Here is a 21,002-nt window from a genome sequence, read left to right as displayed (position 1 = left end):
TGGGTCTGAACTTGGATCAAGGGCCGTCACTATCACCCTACAGCCAAATCTCCTTGGCTCTAACACTTAGAACTGGTGTTCTTACAGAGAATGGCTACCACGTTTATGTCTTTAAACATAAATCTAGACTTACTATTTGAACAGTGTTAGCATACTGTGGAAGGATTGTCAAGAGGACTGTTCTGCAAATATTTGTGATCTGTGGTCCCAGGATCTGATGACAAGCTTAGGTTCTGCACAAAAGCCTAGTTTTTAGTGGTAACTCTTCCACTACCAGCTGTGTGACCTTGGCCATGTTCCTTAACCTCTCTGAGCTTTGGTATCTTTATCTGTAATGTAAAGATTTCCTTAGAGAGTCAACACAGATTGGTTTCTTGATTGTGAAGATTAAATAGAATAATGTCGTTTGTGCCTTTTAAGTAAGTGGTAGCAGTAATAGGAGTTGTTATTAGTATGCTGTTTATATTCTGGTTTACTTGCCTTCTAGAATGGTGGTTCTGTAGCAAGGTGATTTCGCACCCCCAGGGAGCATTTGGCAGTGTCTAGAGATATTTTATAATGGGTGGGGAGAGGGATGCTACTGGCATCTAGTGGGTATCGGTCAAAGATGCTACTAGACATTTGCAGTGTGCATGACAGGTCACCCCACCCCTGCCCGCAAAGAGTTATCCAGCCTAGTGGCACCAAGGACAAAAAGCCGTGCTCTGGGTATCTGAAAATAATTGGGAGTTTGAAGGCCAGAGCTGTTGGGCGATATTAGGATGATAATTCTTGGCTCTTGCACTCGTGAGGAGGCAGGGGAGTGGTGAGTTCCGGGGAGAGTAAACAGCTCCATCTCTGCTTGCAGTCCCCACGGAGGCTGGACTTTCTCCTTCTTTGCAAACGACAGCCTGTGGTAACTTGCAGGCACTAATAACACCGGCGTTTATGCCCCCGAAAGGTGCTGTGAGGCTAATCTTGCACCTAAAGCGTCTTGACGCTGGCATGAAAGACTCAAATAACACCAAGACGATTGCATCAGGTCCCACGGGAGGGCTGTCTTTCTCCACGGATGTGCTCTGGGCACCTGGGAGTTACACCAGGTGTCCTCTCGCATGAGCTCATCATTTATAAATGACAGCCGCCAAAGTTGGAAAGTACGACACTGAGCTGGCAAGTGGAAAACTTACTCAGCTTTCTCGCTGGAGCCTTGTGTCTTAACTTACTTATCTTTAAAAACTAAGCTAAGTCTCACACCGCTAGGCCAGCTCTGATACGTGAGGAGCGGAGAATGCGTGTAAAAAGTCTCCGGAAGGGCGCAGAACGCTGTCAAGGTTACCGCGGTGATTGATTTGGGCTGCGGTGGAGCGAGTGGGCGCTAGGTGGCGCTCCGCTCTCACTGCCGAGGCGAGCTCGGCCCCGGACGTCCTTTGCTAATGTCAGTGCTGGAGCGCGCACACCCCGGAGTGAAAAATATAGTAACAGGAAAGATTTAGTTCTTAAAATAAGTCAGCAGCCCAGTGAAGCCAACACTGCCGTGGCAGGTATGTTTTCTTGCTCGAGCTGATGGAGAAGGGCATTAACTGCCCACAGGCATCCGGCGACAGATCAAACGATAAAAATACACAATTAAATGAAGGCACGCAGCAGGCCTGGCCTCAGGAGACCATGAGAGCCTATGGGCTCAGGGGTCTGGGGTCTGCACCGATGCTCCTCTGGGATGACTGTCGTGTAAATGCGCAGTAGTCACGTGGACACCCTCTTCGTTGTCTGGTTGGCTCTTTGCGAAGGAGGAGGGCCCTGGTCCCAAAGGAACAGCCACCTTTCCTGGCCCCAGTGTTCACCTGTTGGGACGGGGCTCACCTTTGTTACCTAGGTGAGCTGATCACAGGAGGCAGTGGCGGGGAGGGGAGGGGGGGCGTTGTTTGAGTGTTGCCATGGTGCCGGGGCCATCGATCTGCTCAGGGGGCCCGGAGCAGTCTCCTTGGGGCTCTCTCACTCACTTGATGGGGTTGGATTTGGACTCACTGGATCCTATGCAAGTTCACAAGCATCTGTTTTCTTTTCTTATTTTTTAAAATGTTTGTTTTTGAGAGAGACACACACAGAGTGCAAGTGGGGGAGGGGCAGTGAGGGAGGGAGACACAGAATCGGAAGCAGACTCCAGGCTCTGGGCTGTCAGCACAGAGCCCGACATGGGGCTCGATCTCGGGAACCGAGAGATCATGACCTGAGCCGAAGTCAGACGCTTAACCGACTGAGCCCCCTAGGGTCTCCCAAGTCGCAGGGGAGCAAGTCTGCTTTAAAAAGGGGCGGAGCAAAACAGGGGCCAAAGGATGGCTTTGGGCCCAATGAGTCTTGCACCCCAGCTCTGCCAGAGACGAGCTCTTTGACCTTGGACATGTCATTGTGCTTCAGCTGTAAAACAGGGATAAAAGAGGCAGGGAGCTTGCAAAAACTGCTCCAAATGAACTCACGGCGGCTGGAAACTGAGGGCACTCACACATGAAGGGGTCAGACAGCCCCATGTGATGTCGGTGGCAGTGTTACACCGAAGGAGGGACTTCAAAGGGACATGGGCAAATGCCGTTTGCAGCACTTTCAGCTCTTTTTCATTTTTGCTTGTGGCCACCTAGACTTGGTCTCTACCCAAGGGCGGGGAGGGGACCGGGGGTGCCCATGGGTGTGGCAGCAGGCACGTGCCGCCACCTGCGAGGCAAGAATTACCACACGCAGGGTACATCTGAGGGAATGAAGGGCAGTCACTGTGGACGGTCGTCTGACAGGTGGGGAGAAAACTCACCTGCCCCATAGGAGAAGCAGAGTTTCTGCCTTTTCCCTCAGATTGGAAAGTGTCCCAAGGCTGCTCTGGAAAGAATATGCAATGAGTTCTTGTTCAGTCATTAATGATCCTTCCAAGGACATGTAGACACACACATACCCCCCTTCACATAGATACAGAGCTTGTTTTTATCGTGAGCTGCACACATTGGTCATGTTATAAAAAGCCATGGACTCAATGGGTAATACAGGGTGGCCTCCTCATGGCCAGTTAAGGAATTTGCCAACACGTAAAGGGGATGTGAGCCTGCTGGTCCGGGCCCGACCAAGTGAGCCCCTGTCTCCTCCCATTTGGTTTAGAACAGGCCAGACCCCTAACGCTGGGGTGTTAAACCAGGGCTTTCTGGGTTGGTGATGCTTCAGGGTCGAACACTCACCTTTCTGCGGTGACAAAGTGGTAGACAGTCTTCAGGACCCTCTGAGGTCAAACCTTTGGGTTGGAAGTGGTTCTTGAAATAATTCTGATTTCCAGTTTGTTAGCATCTCACTGTCTCCCAAACCTCATTTCAGGACTGTCAGAGTCAGAGATCACCTTGCGTTTTCATCTGTTGCTCAAGGCTTGAGCCTCCTGAAGCAGGATCTCTGAGCTTTGGGATGCAAAGGACATTTGTCAACTCAGCCTGTAACCTAGCAGGCCGTTTGGTGTCATCGGTTTCAGGTAGGGTGGTTGGGGAGAGAGAGCCAACATTTACTAAGAGCACACTACATTTCAAGTGCACTTATTCGGTGCGTTATATGCACTTACCTAGTAAGTACCTGAAACATACCTGTTTAGAGGTGTCTTCAAGGATGACCTTGTCTCTAATAAGGCAGCTTGAAAATGTACTTGGGTTTAAAGCTCAGATCTGAGCACTTTCCAGTGCGTTGCCCTAGTGAAGTTTATGCCTTCATCAACACATATTTATTTAAGCATCTTTCCTGCAAGGAGTGCTATCCCAGGTAACCTTGAGCAAGGCAAGGACATGTGGGCCATGGTGCCTGCCCTCGGGGAGCAGCACAGTGTGAGAGGAAGACAAACATGGACAGAGGTTAATGAGTATGATCGGACATCACAAATGCCCAGTAAGAAGAGATGAAATGTTTGCTTGTGGGAGAGACACCTGAGTGGTCCGTCTCCACGGACAAAGTGGGGAATGAGTTAGTTCTTGAAATACACTTAAGATCTGGGTGGAGCTGGATTGACAGGTTACAAGAGGTGTGCTCCAAGGATCCAGTATCAAGTGGCGTCAAGCGGTGTTGATTCTTCCTGTGGGGAGGTGGCCGACCTGAGCAAGGTGGGGGACACTTCTCCCCAGTCTTGCTTAGGACTTGGTTCCCTCATCCTTGGAATGGCTCTTGGGGTTCCCTAGAGAAGGGGAATCAACTGGATGAGCTCAGCGACCTCATCTTGATCTCCGAAATCTAGGGGGGCTGGTAGGACTAACTAGTCGCTCCCTCAAATCACCACAAGGTCATCTTGTTGCCTTCTACTCCCTGTACCTGGGGGTAGAGGGTGGGCAGAGGATCTAGTGTGTAAATGTCTGTGTCTCTTTCTCCCAACTCTCCCTGCGGCTGTGAGCCCCTTATCCAGCAAACCCAGGGGGCAGTGGAGTGGGGAGGGCACAGACTCTGTATCAGGCAGCCCCACCACTTACCCCACTATTTGACCTTGGCAGAATTGCTTTATAGACTGCAATTCCCTCATCTGTAAAATTCAAATTAACATGTACTAGTTTGTGCCTTAAACTTTTTTTAATGTTTTTTTATTTATTTCTGAGAGAGAGAGAGACACACAGCATGAACAAGGGAGGGTCAGAGAGAGAGGGAGACACAGAATCTGAAACACCTCCAGGCTCTGAGCCAGCTGTCAGCACAGAGCCTGACGCGGGGCTCGAGCCCACAAACTGTGAGATCATGACCTGAGCCGAAGTCGGACGCTCAACTGACTAAGCCACCCAGGCGCCCCTGCCTTAATTTTTTAAAAATGTTTGTTTATTTATTTAATTTTGAGAGAGAGAACGCAAGCAGGGAAGGGGCAGAGAGAGAGAGGGAGACACAGAATCCGAAGCAGGCTCCAGGCTCCGAGCTGTCAGCACAGAGCCTGACGCAGGGCTCAAACTCATGAACCTCAGGATCATGACCTGAGCCCAAGTCAGCTGCTTACCCGACTGAGCCAACCAGGCGCCTTTTTACATTACTCTGAAGCTTAGGTTGGATTGTGAATACAACCATTTTATATAATCCTGGTCACCATGAATAAAATGCAGAGTGCGGTTAGCTCTTCATTGCTCTGATGAAATGCTTGTTATTTGAAATGAGTCGTCACTAGTGTTTTGAGAGTATCCGTGGCCTCCGTGTCTGAGCTCTTCTCCTCCTGTGGACGTTCTGAGAATTCGTTGACCATCCTCGCCTGCAAGTCGTTCCAGTTTCTTGACTCATTTGACAAATGTTCATCAAGAGCCACCAATGTGCCAGGTGGGCACAGGGGGGCCAGTGATGAATACTGCAGACGTTGTCGTTGTCTTGTAGTGTGCCCTGGCATTCCCGCTGTGGGACTGCTGTCACCGGGCACACCGGAGTGTGGCCGGGAGCACGAGCCTTCCTGCGGGGCAGCCGCTGATGGCCTGGTTGACCTCGTAGCTGGTGAGTGGCTGATTTTCGGACAGTCTTCACCTGCCGCTGCCTTCTCCCTACCGTAGACTTACCTCTCTGCCTTCTCAGTGCCCAGGATGCCACCCACCCACCAACACGCCTTCTGCTTGCAGAGGTGCCCTGAGAGACTTATTAAGAATGCAACACCCCACTCCCAGGTGAGGCTCAGTTCTCTGGGCTGCGGTTTTGGAACATTCTTTCAGTTTCTCTCCTGACAAAGCCTTCCTTCTCTGAGTGCAGTGTGTCGGGGCTCAGCTCTGACTAAGTGTTAGAACCACTTGAGAGCTTTTAAAAGATACTGATGTGCTGGAGCCCACCCTGGACTGAGAGAAATCAGCCTCAGGGGCGGGACCTGGGCATCCGTGTATTTTTAATGTTTTGCATGTGGTTCTAGTGGCATCACGGTTGAAACAGGTTCTTGTCAAAACCTTGCAGGAGAGAAGCTCCTTGGACTTTGGCTTTCAGCAGGCAATTTGTTGGCAATCATTGGTGGGATGGCCTCAAATCGATTTCCCCACCTTTCCCCCTAAACTTCCTCCTGAGTGTTTGAACTCTTTGGTTAGGAAGACCTTATTCTCAGATACAACTTCCCGCATTTTATTCCAAGCGAACTTGCTTTTTATTTTTTGTTGAGTCCTGAAACCTATTTGCAGGGGCGAGGTAGCCTCTTTCCTCTAAAATGGGACAAACATAATAGATGGTTTCCCACCTGTAAGATGGGAACAAAATAAGAGAAAAGTGAGGGCAGTTAATTCACGTGAGACATTAAGGATTCATTAAATACTTGTTATGTGCCCTGTCTTGTGGTTATGGTGTGTGTGTGTGTGTGTGTGTGTGTGTGTGTGTCTGTGTGTGTGTGTATTTATACACACGCATATACACAAGCTGAGTAGAAGTGATTTCTACCCTGAAGGAGCTGGCAGGCTACCGGGAAAGGAGTCCCATTGCTGTGAACTCACAAGCAGGACCCGTGGTGACAACTGATGGCTTAGAGTTGGTGCGGGCTCTGCCGCGAGGCTGTCTTGTCAGGATTTGAACCCTGGCTCTTAAATTTTGGAAGAGGCATTTGACCTTTATATACCTTAGTTTCCTCCTCTGTAAAATGGGGGACAAGACTCATATACCTTGTCAACTGCGGTGTTGTGAGGATTAGATATGTAACATATGTAAACTATGTAGACTGATGCCTGGCCGATAGGAAGCACTGCTGAGTGAGGGTGATTATTGTTGCAAGGTTACAGTAAGAGCCGCGCTCCGTTTTTCCACGACGACTCAAAGATTTGAATCTTTGACTCAGTCACCCTGAACTTTAACATCAGGAGGTTGGGGGTCTGCTTCCTTCTCCCTTGCTAGCCTTGTCTGTGATTTAGATGCTGTGAGAGCATCCTTGGGTATGTTTTAACGAGTCGTAAAATTTTTTTAAAAATGTTTATTCATTCTTTAAGAAAGAGAGACAGAGCATGAGTTGGGGAGGAGCAGAGTGAGGGAGACACAGAATCCAAAGCAGTCTCCAGGCTCTGAGCTGTCAGCACAGGGCCCGATGTGGGGCTTGAACTCACAAACTGGGAGATTCTGACCTGAGCTGAAGTCGGGCGCTTCAGCACTGAGCCACCCACATGCCCCCAACCTTCCTGAGTCTTGATGTTATCATTTGTTAAGTGGGAAGACTGCCTATGCCGCCGAGCTAGCATGAGGATGAGGTCCCCACGCGGAGCCTAAGTGCTCAACAGACGGCTGTGTATTGCGTATTCTCCAGAGAAGAGTGCGTGCCTCCTCGGAGCCGGGCACTGGCCACACGCAGGGATATCATGAAGCAAGGAGGAGCCCAGCTGGAGGCAGCTGGGGCGGCGGGTGGAGTGTGGGGAGCGGAGGATTTGGAGATTGCAACCTGGCAACATTAATCCTTATTTTCAAAGTTTTTCTTTTCTCCAGTTCATCTCCCCCTCCCCCGTTGATACGATTGCAACTTTGCATTTGACTTGGTGGGATTAAGTGTGCCCACGGATTCAGGGGACAGGGGTGAAGGTGAGCTGTCTGACATTCTCATCTGCACGAGGGGATAAACTGTCCTTGAATCTAAGCCACAAACTAAAGTGTAAAGCTATTCGACAGGTCTCCAGGCAGAGCGTTTATGGGACCCAAGTGTCTACAGTGGCTCTTCTATACCTGACAGATAGTTTGAAGAGACTGAGTCTGACTATTACGTCCCTTTCTCTGCAAAAGTGAAATTCACTTTTGAGTAGTGCTGGCTTCTGTCACAACATGCCGGGACCTGTGGAGGATGCGTGCAAGTAGTGGCGATCCCAGAATGCACTGCTGGGGCTCACCTACGGACCCATGGTGGTTTGTACTCTGGCTGAACTGCTCCCACTGGCTGTTTCTCACTCTGCCGACTGGGCATGGGAGTCCTTAGCCTGTTTCCTTTACAGGGGTGTGCAAAGTTGATAAGACGGCTGAAGATTTCTCTGTAGCTACAAATTGGCTCAAAAATCCCTATTAAGAGTAAATTGGGAAAAAAAGAGTAAATTTGTATATAAATCAGAAAAAATCTAAAAAGTGGCTAACCATTCACCCTTTACAAAGTGACACAGCCAGCAGATGGTGGAGCCAGGTTTTGAAATGTGGGATGTGCCACATTTCTAGAAGGCATTCTTTTTTCACATTGTCACTTTTCATAACGCTTCTCTCCTTTTTAACCAAGGAGGCAGGAAGATATAGAAACAGTGAAGGACTTAGTTGGGGGTTTGGCCAGGTCCAAGTTTGGCTTGCTTTTTCTTTTAAGTTTTTTTTTTTTATGTTTATTTTGAGAGAGAGAGAAAGAGAGACAGAGAGAGCACAAGCACATGAGTGGGGGAGGGGCATAGAGAGAGAGGGAGAGAGAGAGAATCCCAAGCAGACTCCAGACTCATCTTGGAACCTGACAGGGGGCTCAATTTCAAGACCCACTGTGAGATCATGACCTGAGCTGAAATCAAGAGTCGACACTTAGCCGCCTGAGCCACCCAGGTGCCCCTTTGGCTTGTTTTTTCTTCCCCATGGAGACAGTCAAGATCTTCCACCTTGGAGGAATCCATCTCCGCAGAGAGAAAGGTCTGAGAGTGGCCAGGCCCCACACACCTAGGGATTATTGTGAAGAAGAAGCAGCTTCTCTCCGCCCAGAGGGCAGGGATGTTTAGATGGATCAACTGCCTTTATAACGGCCTTCCCATTTCAAATAATTCTTTTTTTACCTAGTTTTTAAAATATTTTAAAATATTTATTTATTTTTGGGAGGGCACAGGCGGGGGAGGGGCAGAGAGAGGGGTACAGAGGATCTTAAGCGGGCTCCGCACTGACAGTAGTGAGCCTGATCCGGGCCTCAAACCCACCAACTGTGAGATCATGGCTTGAGCTGAAGTTGAGCAGGATGCTCAACCTGCTGAGCTGCCCAGGTGCTCCTCAAGTAATTTTTTTCAGCAAGTTGCCCCCTTTCACATCTGCTGAAACTCTATGGGCTATGGAACGTGTCCCCAAGTTCTGTTAAAGAACAGGTCGCCAACAGAAGCCAGTAGGGCAAAAATGTCGGAGGAAGCATCCTGCTCCCCTGATCTGTGGTCACCCGCACTCTGATGCCTCGCATGGGAGGTGCCTCTGCCTATGGGCATGTCCAATGCCTGGGCGCACCTGGTGTTAACAAAGGGGTGTTGCCAGCAAGCCCGGCCTCACAGCACGGTTTAGAATGGTTTCCTTTATGTGGTCCGTCCTAGAGGGTTAGCTCCAGTGAGAGGGGCGACAGAACACGTTCAGGGGTGATGAGCATCCTTCCTGACTTCCCTCCCTGCTCCGAGAAGCAGAGCAGGAGGGAGAGAGGAGAAAGAAAGAGCACAGTTCAAGGGCACAGGGGTGAGGAAGAGCGCAATCAAAGACCTTCAGTGAGGTAGACCTGCTGAGTCTTGATATGGACAATTGGATGATGTGAGGGAGAGAACCACGGGCATCTGGTCCCCCATCTCTTCTCCAGGAGTGACCGTCGGGGAAGAGATGATGAGGTCTCTCTCCCGGGCCAGGCTTTCATGAAGCTGGCACCAGCGTGTGAAGCTGATCCTTAATCTTTAACCACCTTACCATCATTCACCAACTTCACTGGGTGGCGTGGAGGGATGGCGGGATCCTTACTTCTTCCTGAACCTTAGGGCCAACAGATGGGCCCTTTCATAGCTGTGGTTGGATGGCCTGCCTGCTGGGACCTGAATGGCCGCTCTGTCCCAGCTTCAGGAGCGAGAGCCTGCCATGGAGACTCCCCCCACTGTGTGGCAAAGGCATTCCACAGAGCTGTCAGGGCCTGAATACATAGTGACCCAGGCTGTCGTGTGTCCAGAGTTGCTATCAGAAAGAGAATAAAGGAGATCTCCATGTCCACCAGGATGTCACACCTCATAGATTTAAAGCTGGACACAGTGACTCACTGACCCCCACACTACACACGGTGGGGGCGCACATTCATCTTCTTATGTAATTGTTTAGGCTCTCACGGACACTCCGGCCAGGCCGGGCTCTGCTGATAAACACTGGGCTGAGCCCGCAGGTCACCGAGTAGCTCTGTGCGCTGCACCAGGGCCCAGGCAGCCCCAGAACGGGACCCAAGGGGACCCTGCCTGCTTTTTCCTATCGGTCTCAGTCACTCCCAGTGACCTTCGTCTGGGTTTCTGGGGAATGATAACAGCAGGGAAATGTCATGGAAGTGAAGCAAGGGGTGATGGGGACACATGCCAGCTCAGTGGCCTCTTGGGTTCCTTCTCGCGCTCCAGATAGAGCCTTCACCAAGGCCTCTGCAGAACAAGGAGGACCAGGCAGGTGTTTCTGGTAGACGGGACTGGGGGGCGAGGCGGGTTGAGAGACACACCGGCTGAGCAGACCCAATGGGCATAGGGACCTCTGAGCAAGAGCTGGGAGAAAGGTGGGGTCCTGGGTCCCTAGGAACCCAGAGAGAGAAGCAGGGATGAGGAGGGACTATAGGTCATGGGTGAGGCCCAGTGGCCACGCTGTGTGGCTTCAGGGCGGCAAGACAAAGAGAGGGCTTCTAGAGAGCCAGTGCAGGAGGGAGTTAGGGTTTTCCTTCTGGGTCCTTCTCAAAGCCCTCAGAAGTCAGGCTCTGGAGGAGGAGGATGGAGGGAAGACGCTCCCAGGGGCTTGATCTGCAACAGCAGGGCTTTAGGAAGCAGCCTTTTTCTTCTCCTCTTTCCATCCCCTTCCTTCCAGGCGGCCCCCACCCTTTCCGGCACGCCTGCATGGCTTCGGTTGGAGGGGACCTTGGCATTTTGTTCCCAGCCTGAAGCGTGGGGTTTTGTGAGTTCCAGGAGTCAGGGAAGGCTTCCCCGCCTCTGGCTGGGAGAGGCAGTGAGAGATTGGACGATGGGTCTCCTGTTTGCTGCCTTTGGGCTTCTAAGCTGCCGCTTCTGTCTGGGGGGAGCTGAGGGGCGGCCACAGCCCTCCGTGGATGTGTGACTGTTGTGGACAGGCTGGGAGAGGGCGAAGCCTGCGTGGCACATTGATTCAGGCTTTTGTTCCACTCCCTGTGACGAGGGTGAGACATGCTGGGGTCACAGCAGAATTCCAAGTGACAGAGGGCTCTGGGTTGTTGGTGACCTGTTCCTACCTGGAGGAATAGCGAGGCAGTGGCCACCTGGCTATTTGAGAGGCAAGAAGGGAGGGGTCCAGGGGCCTCCAATGACTTGCTCTCCATTATGGTTTGGTGAAGGGAGACTGCTCTGTAGCCCTGAATGAGAGTAATTCAGTTCTCTCTTGGCACTGTTGAGTCAAGAGGTTGGGGCATTTATCTGGTGTAGTGATCAATCATACAAACCCTTTCTCTTCCTTCCACTGCCTGCTTTTGCAAACACACACTCAGATCAACAAACTGGGAAACAAAAGACAAGTGAAAAAAAAAATAGCCAAGAATAGAAATTGTCTTCATAGGACCCCTCCCCCAACTTTTACCTGCCACTCTCTCCAGCCCCCGCTTTCCACATTAAGGGAATTATACTGAAAGCTGGAGTTTTCATTGAAGGAAGCCTGAGTCTGCTCTGCAATGGCTTCGTGAGAGGGTTAGGAATAGGAAATTTCCAGGGAACACCAACTTGGTGGGATGGAGACCATTCTTTGTCTCTCACTGGGAGAGGGGGGAGGAGGCAGGGGTGTGAGTGTGGGGCTACACACCCCGAGCCCAGGAAGGGACCCTTGAACAAATGGGAGTCCCTGCCCTTGACTTTGGCTCTCTGGTTCCATTCATTTCTGCTATTTTGTAAAATGTTTTGAAAGCACAGTTTATAATTTTGAAGTACTTTATATTTTCAAATGCTGAGTAAATCCTGGTGGCCTTCTTCTTGTAATAGCTCTGGTTGCGGGAATGAAGGATCTATGTAAGGAGGCTGTTATTACTTAAAATAACTGAAAGTAGTCAAGAAACATTTTATATGAGTATCAAATCCCTTCAATATGCCATGGGTCCCTAAGAAGTCCTATGGTGGGGTCATGAACTTCTAGGAATCACATGTCTTCATCCATCACTAGACAATCAGTTTTAACGGTTTTGATGCTTGTAAATCCAGTCTCTCCCCTAAGTGATGATGCCCTTGGGGCAGCCCGTACTAAGAGTTGTTCATTATTGCCATGCCTGGATGCTTCCCGTTTGTTCTCTCTCTCAGTCCTTCCACCCTATCTCCCCTCTCTGGACTCAGGTTGGTGTCTTTCCTTGTTGTACAGGTGAGGACAGTGAGACTGAGTCTGGGTAATCAGTCCAGTATAATCAGAACAAAGGGGTAGGACTTAAGAAGGGTCAATGCCGGGATTTGAGCCCAAGCTAGGCTGACTTGGAATGCTTTGCTCTTTCCATCACACCTTGCCATCTTTCTATGGCTTTGGTTCCTATCGTAAAGGTCACAAACACAAAATATTCCATCTTTTCAGGTCAGGTGTGCCAAAATTCCAGGTTTGGCATTGGACCCTTGGACTCTGTGAATGCCTTCGAGGTGAAGCCTGTGGTTTGCATCTATGCCCCCCTGCCTCTCACAGCTGTGTGCTAAGTTGGGTTGATGGGGCAGGTGGCACAGACGGTGGATAATTGATTTTCTTCTTATGAATATTCATTTGAGGTTACTTCTCCATCTGCTCGCCTTCTGCAATTTCAAAATGGCCACTGACTCCGGAACAAGAGCATGCCTGTCCCTCTCCTTCTAGGTCACCCCTCATGCCACCGGAGGAACAGGGCTGAGCCAATTTTGGATGGCCAGAACAGAGAGTGCCGGGTGAACTCTCTGGGCTTGGGGCTTTTCCAGTGTGCATATCCTTAATTGTATTGAGCTCTTTGGAGCCATCCGATGAATTGATTCTCAGCATGGCCATCTGCACAGAAATGAGGGCCTGTTGCAAGACCGGGAGGTAGTTACGCCTGAGTTATGTGGCCGAGCCCCGGGGCAGCTCTCGGAAGGGGAGAACTCAGAGGTCGCCACCGATAATAGCCCATGATAAAGAAGAAGAACCATAAAGTGCAAAGTCCTTATTAGTTTTGATGGATCTGGCTCAAATAAAACATTCTAGTCCCTTGTGTAAAACCCAGGCTAAGTACCAAATAAAAATGTCTCTTTGGGCCCTTAGGAACAGACTCTTGGGGGATGGAAAATTTGGTGACTCTCTTGCTACGGTTCAAGGGATCAAAATTGACTAAGTTTGTGTTGAAGCCATGTCTTTGCCTCAGAAGAGGCTGTTTAAATGGTATTTTGTCAACAAAGACTGAATATTGAGTGCCTCTCATCAATGAAATGTAATTGATATTCCTAATAATGAGCCTTCAAGAGGGAAATACATGAAATGGCCCCTTATATCATTACATCATGTTCACTGATGTTTTAATATAAAATGTATGTCATAGATCCAATTCTGGAGACAATTACAATGTGTGTTTCCTCCCTGACCCCCACCAAACCACTAAGCAATTCTCAGATATCAGCTGGGCGTCCTACAATTCAACTCAATTCTGGAATTATCTACCTGGAGATAATGTCAGATCCCCCAGGTCAAAGTCTCAGTTGTTCACTCCAGATGCCAATCTCAGGTCCAGGTTGTCACCTGTGCATTTGATCCCCTCCTTGGGTTTGATTATTGTGCTAAGGTAGCTCGTGGGACTCAGAAGACCATGTACTTACTAGATTTTCAGTTTATTACAAAGGATATAAGGATGCAAATGAACAGCCAGGGGAAGACATATGTAGGAGGGTCTCTGTCCTTATGGAGTTTGGGGCCCCACATGAAGGCACATGGGAGCATTCAGGCTCACCAACCTGCAAGTTCATTGGACCTTGTCCATTTTGGACCTTGTCCTTTTTGGGGGGGGGGGGTTATGGAGGCTTCATTCCACAGCCAAATGATTGGCCATTGGTGATTGAGTCAGCCAATCAGCAGGGGAGAATAAGAGTCCTAACCATTGCAGATTGGCTCCCCTGGTAATCACCCCCATCCTGAGTTCCCAAAGTCCCCTCAGTCATGGTGGAAAGGGGTTTGTTGTGAATCACAAGACACCCATTTACCTTTATGGCTCTGAAGGGATTTCAAGAACTGGGGACCAAAGACAAAATATTATAACAAAAGATGGTTCCACCGCTCTTGCTCAGGAAATTCCAAGTGTTTTGGGACTGTGAGCGAGGAGGCATAGACAAAGACCAAACTGTACATTAATTATCAATCACAATCTCGCAGGATGGTACACATTCTTTGAGAATTGTTAGGCCTTACATTGTATTTAGGAATGTTCTTAGTATTGACATAATTCGTACAGTTCTGACCATGGTGGATAACGTGCAGCTTCCGCTACATTTCCCAGTCAATATTCATTCATTTGTTCCTCGTTTACAATGACCCCTTTCATTGTTTCTTTACAATTAAGAAGGAGTTGCCCTGTGCCTGGCACAGGGTAAACAATCAGTAACATATAGAAGTTGGCATTATGTAAAAAGAGAGCATGAGTTGAGCATGAGTCTTAGGCACTGTGATATGTGATAAACGTAGACGATCGGGAGTCCTGGGTAAGACAGCTGGTGCTGGGGAGGAATATGTCTAGTGGGGGCAAAGGCCAGGAGACCAAGCAGTGAATGCCTCAGAGAGAGAGAGAGAGCCCGTGGAGGCACTTCCCACACGTGAGGAGCTCAGGGAATGTGAGGGATAAATGGATATTATCTAGGCAAAGGGGAGGGCTGACTGAGGGTGAGAAAGAGAGCATTGGATTCCAAAAGGGTGACTGCCCTCCTGGAAAGAGACTACTGCCCTTTGTTTGGAATCGACCCCTTTCTTGACAGGAGTCCTCTGTGTGCACTTTTGATCCACACCAGTGGTTCTCAACTGGATTTTGCTGCGCCTGCCACCTGCTCCCACTCCCCTCCCCCCATCCCCAGAGACATTTGGCAATGTTTGGAGACATTTTTGGTTGTCACAGTTGGAGGGGTGGGGGAGTGCTACTGACATCTAGTGGGTACCGGCCAGGGATAGTGTTAAACATCCTACCCTTACACAGGACAGCCCTCCAACAAAGGGTTCTCAGGCCCCAAATGTCAATATTGCAGCTCCTGAAAATGGCGGTCGAAGTCTCTGCACTAATTCTCTGCCTCTTAAATCCCTGCAAGAGCACTTTTATAAGGAGGAGTTACATTGAGGTACCTGCCCAGAGCCCTTCCTTGGGTCCACCCTGCTAGATGCTGGGAGTGGGATTTCCTCTCTGTCATTTGTGTTCCTCTCTGTACTAATATAAAACACTTGGCTAATAACTGTAAAATGAATTGAAGTACAAGACGCAGCCTTATAATGGCATTTTAACGAATGATCACTTGAAGAGTTTGCGTAAAATGGAGATAGTAATATCACATTAGGTGGTTGTGACTAAGAAAGGAAATAACGTATGTGGAGTGTTTACATGGAATACTCCCAGAGTGCTCCTTCTTCTCATTTTTGTTAGGATGTGATGGCTTCTTTGATGTGTCAACTTGGCTAGGCTCTAGTATCCCATTATGCAAATGTTGATCTAGATCTTTCTAAGGGCGCCTGGCGACTCTTGCTCTTGGGGTTGTGAGTTTGAGTCCCAGGTTGGGACATTATTTAACAAATAAAGAAACAAACAAACATTGATCCAGGTCTTTCTCTCTCTCTCTTTTAAAGTTTATTTATTTATTGTTGAGAGAGGGGGAGAAAGAGAGAGAGAGAGAGAGAGAGAGAGAGAGAATATGCACTCACACAACTTAGGGAGGGGCAGAGAGAGAGAGAATCCCAAGCAGGCTATTCACTGCCAGCACAGAGCTGGACATGGGGCTTGAATTCACAGACTGTGAGATCACGACCTGAGCTGAGATCAGGAGTCTACACTTAACCGACTGAGTCACCCAGGCGTCCCTAGGTATTTCTGTGAAGGTATCATGCAGATCTAGTTAATGCCCCTAATCTGGTGACTTTAAGTAACGGAGATTCTGCTGGATCACTTGGGTGGGCCTGACTGAATGATGTCGAAGGCCTTAAAAGCAGGGCTGAGGCTTCCCTGGGAGGGAAGCAGGGTCTCTTCCCTTGGATGACAGCTCCAGCCTGTGCCTGTGAGTTTTAGCCCACAAGAGAGTTTTCTTTCTGACTCCCTGCCTGCCTTAGGGATATCAGGCATGCTCAACCAGCCCGCACAATTGCACAGGTAATTCCTTGTAATAAATCTCCTAATACATGTAGCTTTTAGAGGTTCTGCTTCTCTGGTGGAACTTCACTGAGATGATTAGTATTTGTAGTATTTTATGTCCACCTGGTAGGAGGTATTTCAAGATGTTCAAAACAGATTTAAAGGCAGTTTCTTGGGCACCTGGGTGGCTCACTCAGTTAAGTGTCGTGTCCAACTTCGGCTCAGGTCATGATCTCTCGGTTCGTGAGTTTGAGCCCATGTCGGGCTCTCTGCTGCCAGCGTGGAGCCCACATCAGATCCTCTGTCCCCCTCTTTCTCTGCCCTTCCGCCACTGGAGCCATCTGTCTCAAAAATAAACGTTAAAAAATAATAAAAAAATTAAAAGTGTCTGCTCAAATCCCTGTCCCTTCCCATTTCTGAGTCGACAGATGATTGTCACAGAACCCTCAGAATCAAATGAAAGATTTTTTAGTCAGTCTCTCAGAGTTGAGGCTGAGAGGTAGTTTAGATATGGAATTGGCCTGGACATGATCTCTACCCTGTATAACTTGCAATCCAAAAGTAGGCTTGAGGGAAAACATACTTAGCTTTATGTATAGTTGAGCTTCCTATTGAGGGCGAATTCCAAGGTGAAGTGCATATGTGTTGGACTGGGTGGTGATGGGGCAGATGCAAATTATAGTGACTCTTTCCTACCTGAAAATGGAAATGAAGGGATGCTGAGGAAGGGCTGGGTGAGGAGAGGGGCTTGTCCAGGGGTCTGCCAAGGCTGCAGAGGTGGCAGCGAGGAGAGAAGAAGCTGCCTGTGCTAGAGAACTTCGTGGGAAAGAATAAAAAAGTATCCAGGGGATTTTATTGTATTTTTTTGAAGTTTCTTAAATTTATTTGAGTAATCTCTATACCCAACGCGGGGCTTGAACTCATGACCCCAGGGAAGAGTCACATGCTCTTCCGACTGAGCCAGCCAGGTGCCCCTATCCAGGGGATTTTAAAGTCAGTTTTCCTGTGCTGTGAGAATATAGACCTTCTTCCCTTCCTCCCCATGAAATCTTCAATGAAGTATTTATTCATTTGTATTAATGAATTATGAAGTTCGATCAATTTCTGCGATGTGTTAAAGTGCTGTAAGAGGAGCAGAAGTCATAATGGAGGTTCCATGTAGGGTGTGGCCACCCTGTGTAGCTTAGAGAACTGCTGAGGATGCACATAATCTAGAACCATGAAAGATGCACGTTTTCTAGTTTCCTTGCAGCAGATAAAAAGTGTGTCAATTATGATAAAGTGGCTCATCAAGGCATTTTTCATATATTTATTGCCTGTCTGTCGGGGGTGCTGTGCTAGGTACCAGGCATATGTCTGAGAACAAGTCTGCCATGGGAGTTTGATCTGGGTTGGGGGGCATGATACAGATAAACAAAAGGTAATTATAATATAATGTGGGATGAAAAAGCAAGTGAGAAGTTGCTAGGGGAGTCTGTGACAGGGTACAATCTAAACCAGGAGGGGGGGAGATGGGGGCTTTGTGGGGGAAGTGACACCTCATCTAATCCAGAGAATGAGTAGGAAGTGAGAGGGAGCAAAATATGACCCCCAAATGTGCCACTTTGGCATGCCAGTTGTTTTGAGCTAAAGGCAATCAAGATCCAGCAGGCTCAAGAAAAACTTTTATTTTTTCCTTAACTACCTAATATATATATTATATATATATATTATAAATATATATATATATATATTTATAAAGGCTGGCCCAGAAAGAGAACTATTACCAAAGATGACATTTTATCGGAAAGACCTGTCTGTGTGGCAGGGCAAACAGCTAATTGCTAAACATCTGATCTTCTTATTGTCCTGTGAATTACTCTCCTCCTCTTTGAGGACCCAGGCCCCTATCCCATTCCTTCGCACAGGATGGCATTGAACCCTGAACTGCCTGCCTTGTCCCTGGGTCTCATATTTTTTATGGGGCTCCTGTACATATGTAATTAAGTTTGTTTTTCTTCTGTTAATCTGTCTTATGCCAATTTAATTAATAGACCAGCCAAAAGAACCTAAAAGGCTAGAGAAAAAATTGTTTTTTCCTTCCCTACAGAGGTAAGAAGATAAAGAGCTAGAGACAGGTGATTTATGCTCTTAGCCCAGCAAGCAATTTGTTGAAGAGATGCCACGTTTCTTGTAACCACTCTTCTTTTTTTTTTTTTTTTTTTTTACAAATAGTTTATTGTCAAATTAGTTTCCACATAACACTCAGTGCTCATCCCCACAAGTGTCCTCCTCCATGCCCATCCCCCCTCCCCCCCACATCCATCAGTCCTCAGTTTTTGTCAGCATTCAAGAGTCTCTCATGGTTTGCCTCTCTCCCTTTCCCCCACCATTTCCGCCCTTCTTCTCCCCCTTGTGCCTCCGTCAAGTTCCTCCTAATCCTCCTATACGTGCAAACATATGGTATTTGTCCTTCTCTGCCTGACTTATTTCGCTCAGCATAACACCCTCAAGGTCCATCCATGTTGCTACACATGGCCAGATGTCATTGTTTCTCATTGCCATGTAGTATTCCATGGTATAGATAAACCACATCTTCTGGATCCATTCATCTGTTGATGGACACTTAGGCTCTTTCCATGTTTTAGCTATTGTGGAGAGTGCTGCTATGAACATTGGGGTACATGTGCTCCTATGCCTCAGCATTTCTGTATCCCTTGGGTAAATTCCTAGCAGTGCTATTGCTGGGTCCTAGGGGAGTTCTATTGTTAGTTTCCTGAGGAACCTCCACACTGTTTTCCAGAGGGGCTGTACCAGTTTACATTCCCACCAACAGTGCAGGAGGGTGCCCATTTCTCCACATCCTCGCCAGCATCTAGAGTTCTCTGTTTTGCTCATTTTAGCCACTCTGACTGGCATGAGGTGGTATCTCAGTGTGGTTTTGATTTGTATTTCCCTGATGAGGAGGGATGCTGAGCATCGTTTCATGTGTCTGTTGGCCACCTGGATGTCCTCTTTGGAGAAGTGTCTGTTCATATCTTCTGCCCATTTCTTCACTGGGTTGTTTGTTTTTTGGGCGTGTAGTTTGGTGAGTTCCTTATAGATTCTGGATATTAACCCTTTATCTGATATGTCATTGGCAACTATCTGTTCCCATTCCGTTGGTTGCCTATTAATTTTCTGGGTGGTTTCCTTGGCTGTGCAGAAGCTTTTAATCTTGATGAGGTCCCAACAGTTTATTTTTGCTCTTGATTCCCTTGCTTTTGGGGATGTGTCAAGTAAGAAGTTGCTGCAGTGGAGGTCAAGGAGGTTGTTTCCTGCTTTCTCCTCTAGGGTGTTGATCGTTTCCTGTCTCACGTTCAGGTCCTTTATCCATTTTGAGTTTATTTTTGTGCATGGTGTGAGAAAATGATCTAGTTTCATTCTTCTGCATGTTGCTGTCCAGTTCTCCCAACACCATCTGTTAAAAAGGCTGTCTTTTTTCCATTGGATATTCTTTCCTGCTTTGTCAAAGATCAGTTGGCTGTATACTTTTGGGTCCACTTCTGAGTTCTCAATTCTGTTCCATTGGTCTATGTGTCTGTTTTTGTGCCAATACCATACTGTCTTGATGATGACAGCTTTGTAGTAGAGGCTAAAGTCTGGGATGGTGATACCTCCCGTTTTGGTTTTATTTTTCAGTATTACTTTGGCTATTCGGGGTCTTTTGTGGTTCCATACAAATTTTTGGATAGTTTGTTCTAGTTTTGAGAAGTATGCTGGTGCAATTTTGATTGGAATTGCATTGAATGTGTAGAGTGCTTTAGGTAGTAATGACATCTTAACTATATTTATTCTTCCTATCCATGAGCATGGAATGTTTTTCCATTTCTTTGTGTCTTCTTCAATTTCCTTCATAAGTTTTCTATAGTTTTCATCATACAGATCTCTTGTATCCTTGGTTAGGTTTATTCCGAGGTATTTTATGGTTTTTTGTGCAATTGTGAATGGGATCAGTTTCTTGATTTCTCTTTCTGTTGCTTCATTGTTGGTGTATAGAAATGCCACCGATTTCTGTACGTTGATTTTGTACCCTGCAACTTGGCTGAATTCTTGGATCAGTTCTAGTAGGCTTCTGGTGGAGTCTGTCGGGTTTTCGATGTAGAGTATCATGTCATCTGCGAAGAGTGAAAGTTTGACTTCCTCTTTGCCAATTCTGATGCTTTTGATTTCCTTTTGTTGTCTGATGGCTGATGCTAGGACTTCCAGCACTATGTTAAACAACAGTTTGTAACCACTCTTCTATTTTGATTCTTTCTTGGGAGTTCCAAATGGACATCATATCTTGACATGAAATGGAAACGTAATTGAGGCTAAGCCTCTTGAACTATTTTCTAACAGAAAATCATCCACTGTGAAAACCTTTAAAGAAGAGAAACAGTCGAGTCTGACTGGTTTTCTGGTTGTCCTGAACTGAAAGGTCGAGGGTGGTACCTTAGAAGTTAAGAAAATTATAAAGGGAACAAACATGGCACAAACATGGACAAGTCTCACGATAACAGAATTTAGACAAGACCCTGAAAGCCTGAGATAGACAGTTTAAGGATAAATACAAGCAAAGCCTGTATAGAATCTATTTTACGGAACTTTTATTCTCTAAAATATAGCACAGGCTGAGATTACAGAAATGTTCAAGACCTTGGATGGATTAATGTACGATGGATTCATAGTGGGCTGCTAAGGGAATGGAATAAATCACATTATCGCCAGGTTTTGACACCATGGAAGATTTAAATTACCTCTATGATATGACCAGAAGGGAATGCTGGAAGATATGGATCATGAGACCCCCAATGGCAATGGTATGGCTCTTCCCTCAAGTGGGTGTCCTAAACCATACACATTAAACAGTACA

The 21,002-nt window shown here is 47.6% G+C and overlaps 1 long non-coding RNA gene across 2 annotated transcripts; it reads left to right on the top strand.

The window, feature by feature from the left end:
- Nucleotides 1-1,422: 1,422 nt before the first annotated feature.
- Nucleotides 1,423-18,300, top strand: LOC120224004. Of its 2 annotated transcripts, none has more exons than XR_005526443.1 (3): nucleotides 1,423-1,523; nucleotides 3,331-3,478; nucleotides 18,219-18,300. It is a non-coding gene; the product is annotated as an uncharacterized LOC120224004 (long non-coding RNA). The 2 variants fall into 2 exon arrangements; XR_005526442.1 differs by having other exon boundaries at nucleotides 1,423-1,855.
- Nucleotides 18,301-21,002: the final 2,702 nt, after the last annotated feature.

Source organism: Hyaena hyaena, unplaced genomic scaffold, assembly GCF_003009895.1.
Source record: "Hyaena hyaena isolate Hyena2069 unplaced genomic scaffold, ASM300989v1 scaffold_1086, whole genome shotgun sequence".
NCBI classification, from domain to species: Eukaryota; Metazoa; Chordata; class Mammalia; order Carnivora; family Hyaenidae; genus Hyaena; species Hyaena hyaena.
The sequence above is the reverse complement of the archived record's forward strand: the minus strand, read 5'-3'. Positions and strand labels throughout refer to the sequence as shown.